This window comes from Melitaea cinxia, chromosome 25 (assembly GCF_905220565.1).
Source record: "Melitaea cinxia chromosome 25, ilMelCinx1.1, whole genome shotgun sequence".
Classification (NCBI taxonomy): Eukaryota; Metazoa; Arthropoda; class Insecta; order Lepidoptera; family Nymphalidae; genus Melitaea; species Melitaea cinxia.
This window is the reverse complement of record NC_059418.1, coordinates 2,616,868-2,623,507: the sequence shown is the minus strand read 5'-3', so window position 1 is coordinate 2,623,507 and position 6,640 is coordinate 2,616,868.

The following is a 6,640-nucleotide window of genomic DNA, read 5'->3' as shown; positions in this document are numbered from 1 at the left end:
ATAATATTACGAATTTATTAATATTTTCAATGCAATGATACACAATGACATTTCTTTAACACCAGTGCAAAAACTTTATTATTTAAAAGGTCTTTTAAGTGGGGAACCGCATGCATTAATTAACAATTTGCCCTTGCAAGATAGAAGTTACACTGAGGCTATAAAACTTTTGCAGGAAAGATATGATAATAAAACTAAAATAGTTCACGAACATGTTTACACACTTTTAGATTAGATCCATGACGAAGTCAACAACTTCAACTCTGCGAAATATGATTTCGGAGGTGAAGCAACATCTGGCTGCACTCAAAAACTTGGACGAACCAGTGGACTCTTGGGACAGCATTATTGTATGTATTTTATCCCGGATGCTAGACCCCTTATTAACACGTTAACTGCCATAGTAAAATTTTGAATTGATTTTTGTTGTTTTTTTTTTATTTTTGTTTTTTGATTGTATGTTCAAGTAAATCACATTATATGACTATTTTAATTGGTTTCCGGTGATTATAATGTAAAATAAAGCAAAAAAATAAAATGACTGGCATATGTGCCTGACGAGGCCCAAACGAAACAAAACATAGCCATTGGGCCATATCAAGCATTTTGTCAAGCACCGTCCGCCGGCCGCCAATTTATTTGCGCGGGAAATCACTCGGTGCGGCGTTCGGCCGTTTGAACAAAAGTACCTACGCGTGTCGGAGTTCATTCCTTGCAGGTTGCAACCAGTCCGGCGCGAGCCATGCGATGTACCTACAGTGTTTATTTAGTAGTCGCTTCGAATTAGCTGCGGAAGTAAGTGCGCGCATCCATTGCTTTTTTTTGTTTTTGGAGATTTTGTGTGACGATAGCTATTGTAATCATGTCCATTATTGATAATACGTGTGATTTTGAATTATCGTTGGTAGATCTGCAAGCAATTGACAAACTAGAAAAACAACTGACTCAAAGAGATTCCCCGCTGTTAGAAATTCCATGTTGTAGTGAAAATTGTGACGATACAGAAGTAATTTTTCATAGTCGAGGAAACAGGAAGAGGCGGTATGTGATAGAAAGTGGTGACGAAGAAGAAAACCCAGAACAGCAGGTTAGCACAAGGCTTGAGACCGATTTATGGTATGAACCAGCGGGTAAGCAAAGAAGAATTATACCTTTCACAGAGTGCCCTGGTTTGAAACCTTATAGTTTGAGAAATACGATGGCAAAATTCAAACCAGAGGATTGCTATTGTTTGTTAGTTCCGGATAGTGTGTTTCATGATATAGCTATGGAAACCAACCGATTTGCTGCTCAGACAATTACTAACCTTAGTTCAAAAAATCAACTAAAACGAGGATCGCGACTGCTTAGTTGGACTGATACAAACCAAGACGAGATCAAAAGGTTTTTTGGTTTGATTTTATATATGGGCTTAGTTAGATTGCCTAAGCTAGCAGATTATTGGTCAACAGACTCCCTGATTTGCCAATCTTTCCCGCGTTCGGTTATGTCTCGTAACAGGTTTGAAATTTTGTTACGAATGGTACATTTTTCTAACAACGATAACCAAAGATACGGCGACCGTCTGTTCAAAATATGTGAATTGGTAAATACTTTGAATCTCAACTTTGAAACATATTACTATCCTCATGAAAATCTCTGTATTGATGAGTCTCTGGTACCATTTCGGGGTCGCATTATATTCCGACAATATATCAAATTGAAGAGGCACAAATATGGAATTAAAGTTTTTAAATTATGTACTAATCCAGGATACACTAACAGAATTCAAATATATGCGGGAAAGACAGGTGAGACTGAAACTACAACCCCAACCAATGTTGTGATGTCACTTATGGAAGGATATCTTCAAAAAGGTCATACATTATATACCGATAACTGGTATACCAGTACTGATTTTGGACGCAAATTGTTGGACAAAGAAACGCATCTTGTGGGCACTTTACGTAAAAATAGAAAATATTTGTCTGAAGATGTTATAAACGGAAAGATAAAAAAGGAGAGTTTAGAGCTAAAGAAAATGAAGATGGCATTACCTGTATGAAATGGAAGGATAAAAGGGATGTTTATTTACTGTCTACGAAACATTCTATTGGATTTACAAGGACTTACAAAAGAGACAAAGAAATGATAAAACCAAAAATTGTAGTCGATTATAACAAAGCAAAATCTTCTGTAGACCTATCTGATCAGATGATCGCATACTCAACACCACTGAGAAAAACTGTAAAATGGTACAGAAAACTTGCTGTTGAACTGTTGTTGAACACTGCATTACTCAATTCTTACATAATTTATAAAGAAACCACAAAGTCAAAAATAGGGATAGTAGAATATATGAAAAAGTTGTGCAAATATCTAACAGGATCGGGTAAAGAAAACAGTAATCCTGACATGCCATTGACAAGAAATAGGAGGCAAAAGCATGAGCTAAAAAAGAAAGAAGGACCTGTTAAAAAAACTAGAAAGTACTGTTCGCGGTGTTATAAAGTACATGTTCAAACAATAGACAGAAATTATGCTAGAAAGAAGACTAAGCAAGTGAATACTTATTGCCCACAATGCCCTAATGAACCACATTTTTGCCTATCTTGTTTCAACGAGGAACATAAAACAATGTAACTTTTCCTTGGCCTCTGCGACTGATTATTGCATTTCATTACTCTAAATTGCATTTTTTTTATAATTTTCTAAGCTGTGTAAGCCCAAACTATGATTATTTCTTACAGTAAAAAGTTTTTATAGTTTCATTGTGTCGCATTTTATTTTTCCCAATTAAAACCTAAATAAATCCAGTTCTAAATATAAAAGCGTTAGGCCAAGTTGAACTTACTTTTTCCAGGGCCTTGTCAGTCAATTCTAATAGAAAATAACACTGTTAACGTGCTAGACGGCACACTGCCGTCTTTTGAATTTGATGCTTCGACGTCAGTCACCGGTGGCTGACGTGGCCTGAACAAATAGTGACTCTGTCAGGCACCGGTGACTGACATGGCAGTTAACGTGTTAACGCCATCACTAAAGTTAACGCATATCACTTAAGTGGAAATTTCTACGAGCTCGCCACACGAGAGTGGGGTGAGGGAAGACGGGGCGCGGCGTACGCGCCAGCCGCCGCGGCATCACTTCGGCTTCGTCCAGCAAGCCCAGCGCAAGCGCATACATTATTACATTAACTTCTCATATTGTACCAAAGTCATAAAAATCAAATCATAGTAATAAAATACTGCATAAGAGGAGTGTCTGACTTATCATTTATACTCCATCATCAACATCTTCAACATTTGGCAACCGTGACAAGACCCGGCTGCAAGAATATCATTGGAACATACTGAAATAGCCTCTGCACTACTTATTTTGAATGCAAGATAGGTAATAGGTAATGGATAGATAATAATGCATATAAGTTGAGGAATGGTCTAATTTTGGTATGTAAAATGTTTTGGTGATAGAAATTCGTTGTAGTTAAAGTGTAAAACAAATCGTAATGTATCTGTGAACTGCTGGACAATTTTTGTATTTTTACCCACATAATATGTTGATAGTTTCTCATGTAAGTGACTGTGTGTTTTCAATGAGAAAATAAATATTCTTTAAACCTAAATAAAGGCCGAACGGGTGTGGAAATTTCCAGGTGCCGTGTCGGCCGGGCGAGTACCGTTAGATAACAGCGTATGGACCTACATACCTATAGCCAGCAATTGTCAGGGGAGTGCTCGTTCCTTTTATTCCTTTACAAATCTTTTCCTTTCTTCAATTTGTGTATATGTGTGTACAAAACTCCGACTGAGTGAGATTAATACTTATACCAAAGATAAGTATCGAAATGAAATGCATAATTCTTTGCTTGTCCTTATCGGGTGTACATAATTTGCTTTCCATTGCAATTCATAATAGCTTAACGCAACTAGTGCTTGCTTAAAATGAGTACTAGCTAGGTACATAAAGCGGTATGCATTTTTTCGTCGCGTCTTAATTAAATACGCACATTCATTTCATAAGCACCTACATATACCTATTCTTTAAATTGATTTCTATCGCATTACTGTGCATAACTTGTTCAGCATAATCTTCCAGCAGCTATAAATTTCATGTACATTAAATTTACCTTTTACTTCAACGGAATACATGCATTTTTTTTTCATATTTTCAACTTCATTAATAACAAAAATAAAACATTTTCTTCTTCAGTTATTTGTCCAAATGAATATTTTTCTTTCCTTTTGAAAAGTCGATACTGTGTTTTGCGCAACGCGTTAATTCGTTTGTTCACGTAAAAATAACGGAAATTCCAGTGTCGACGGCAGTCACGCACCGTGCGCGTGATTGTTTCTCCGCTTGCCGCTTGCACCGCTGGCCGCCATATTACACCGTTCCGCGTGCAGCGCGGTAGCTAGTCACGCCGTGCCGTACCGAAACGAAGACTCAAGTCTATTTTTTCATCAGTGGTTTATGATCATCATTTTATTTTGCTCAATTTATTAGACCCATTATTATTATTTTATTTTATTTAATTTTTGTTATCTTTATTCTAAGATGTCAATTGCTAACAAACCCGGTGAGGTTGACCAAACGAAATTAAAAGAGCTCATCGCATCACGCGGTGTATCAAAGGGAAGTTTGTTTAAATTCAAACAATTTATAGACTCGTTAGCTCAACTTTCAATCGGCGACATTCCTAGCGTGCATATCAGGGAGGTTACTAATCGGCTACATAAATTAGAAAACATATTTTTGGAATTTGATAGGGTTCAGGCTAAAGTTGAAGTTTTGGTAGATGATGTATCCCAACATGAAGAAAGACATTTATTCGAATCTACATATTATGCGACAATTTCTGCAGCACAGGAATTAATTGAAACATACACTAGATTACATGAAACTAAAAACGATAGGAGGGATACTTGTTCGCGTAATGAAGTTTCCGCAAGAGGTACTTGTAGTCGTTTTAACAACATTAAATTACTAACAATTATGTTACCTACATTCGATGGTAATTGCATAAAGTGGTTGGAATTTTGGGATACTTTTGACTCTTTAATTCATTCTGAAGTCTCGATACCTAACATAAATAAATTTCACTACCTGAGATCCTCTCTAGAAGGCAGTGCTGCAATTGTAATTAAATCAATTGAATTTACTTCCCAAAATTATAATGTAGCATGGGACTTATTGTGTAGTAGGTATGATAATAAAAAAATCCTAATAAATAATCACTTAAAGGCGTTATTTAACATTGAGCCTATTACGCGTGAGTCGTTTAAAGCTATCCGATATTTAATTGTTCATGTTGTTGGGAAACCTACCATTAAATAGATTAACCCAATTCTATCCCTTTCAAATTTGTGGCACTGATTTCACTCGCTTTTTCGTGATTTCGTCAAAAAAAGGTCGGGACAATCGCATTTCAAAAGCCTATTTATGTTTATTTATTTGTTTCGCAACCAAAGCGTTGCATTTGGAAACGGTCAGCGATCTCAGTGCACAGGCCTTTATTTCATGTCTAAAGCGGTTCATTGCAAGGAGAGGTAAACCTCATCGTAAATATTGCGACTACGGTAAAAATTTCGTGGGTGCTAATAATGAATTGAGCAAAGTATTGCGTGCAAGTCTTCGTTCCGTTAAGGATTTTTCTGCCAATGAAGGCATAGAATTTTATTTCAACCCGCTATACTCTCCCACATTCGGGGGATTATAGGAGGCTGGCGTAAAAAGCGCTAAATATCACCTAAAAAGAGTTGTAGGAAACGCTTCCCTCACTTTCAAGAGTTGAGTACACTTTTTGCACAAATTGAAGCGATCCTCAACTTCCGACCGCTAACTCCTTTACCTAGTGACCCAAAGGACCTTAGAGACCTTTCAAGAAAATTAATGAAGATTCTGTGCCTTCTGCCTCCACACAGACTGTCAGTAAAAAAGTTCACAAAAAAAGGATAAATGTATAAAATATGCAAAGAAATACAAAGCGGTTCTGAAAAGAATTCAGACATTTAAAAAATCACTAGAAACAACAAAAAAGAATTTGTACCGATTAACAGTCAGAACAAACAAAAAGATCAAGGATTTAGAAACAAGTATGCTAAAGATAAAAACTAGGGAAGGAGTTTTAGAAAACATCATTAAAAAGAAGTATAAAAACTGCCACGCGTAAAAGGAAAAAAGAGTATTAAAACGTTTAGCTGATACAGACATCGTTAAACGAGCCAAACAAAAGTGTCACATGTCAAAGTTGCTGGGACTAAAAGGCAAAATTAGAAGAGAAAAATTACAGTAAAAAATAATTTATCCAAAAATGAAATAGCGTATTTTTGCTTGAGAGATGATATAAGTAGATGCACTGCCGGAAAGAAAGAATGTCGAACTTCAGACAAAAAGAAAGAACAGATCAGATATTTGACCGATACTATTGGTAATCTGTACCAGATATACAAATCTGAAGGCGGTAAATACAACATATCGACACTCTATAAACACAAACCTTTCTGTTGGATATGGCAACATCAAATAATATGTTATATTAATATTGTCTATGTTCTTTCCTTTTGTCCTCGAGCGTCCGTGGAGTTAGTGTGTTCTCGTATCTCTTAATAAATCATAATTAGTAAAATCTATACTCGTTTTATTAGGTTATGAGCCCAGT